The sequence below is a fragment of the Octopus bimaculoides genome, chromosome 10 (genome assembly GCF_001194135.2).
Source record: "Octopus bimaculoides isolate UCB-OBI-ISO-001 chromosome 10, ASM119413v2, whole genome shotgun sequence".
In the NCBI taxonomy this organism is placed as follows: Eukaryota; Metazoa; Mollusca; class Cephalopoda; order Octopoda; family Octopodidae; genus Octopus; species Octopus bimaculoides.
Window position 1 is genome coordinate 83,413,204 of NC_068990.1, and position 208 is coordinate 83,413,411.

Below are 208 nucleotides of genomic sequence, written 5' to 3' on the forward strand. Positions count from 1 at the left end.
GGCATTGCGGGTGAGAGGATGAGGTGAAAAATGTGCCAACTTTTAAAAATGAGCAGAATTTTTCCATTCATTGATATTTTTTCAGGTCTGTTTTTATTATTCTCTGTTAGATGGGAATTAAAAGCAAGTGTTGGCAACAAGTCGGAAGAAAGAAGCATCCTATCAAATCTACACTTTAAAAACAGTTTGACATTTCTTTTCTTTTCAT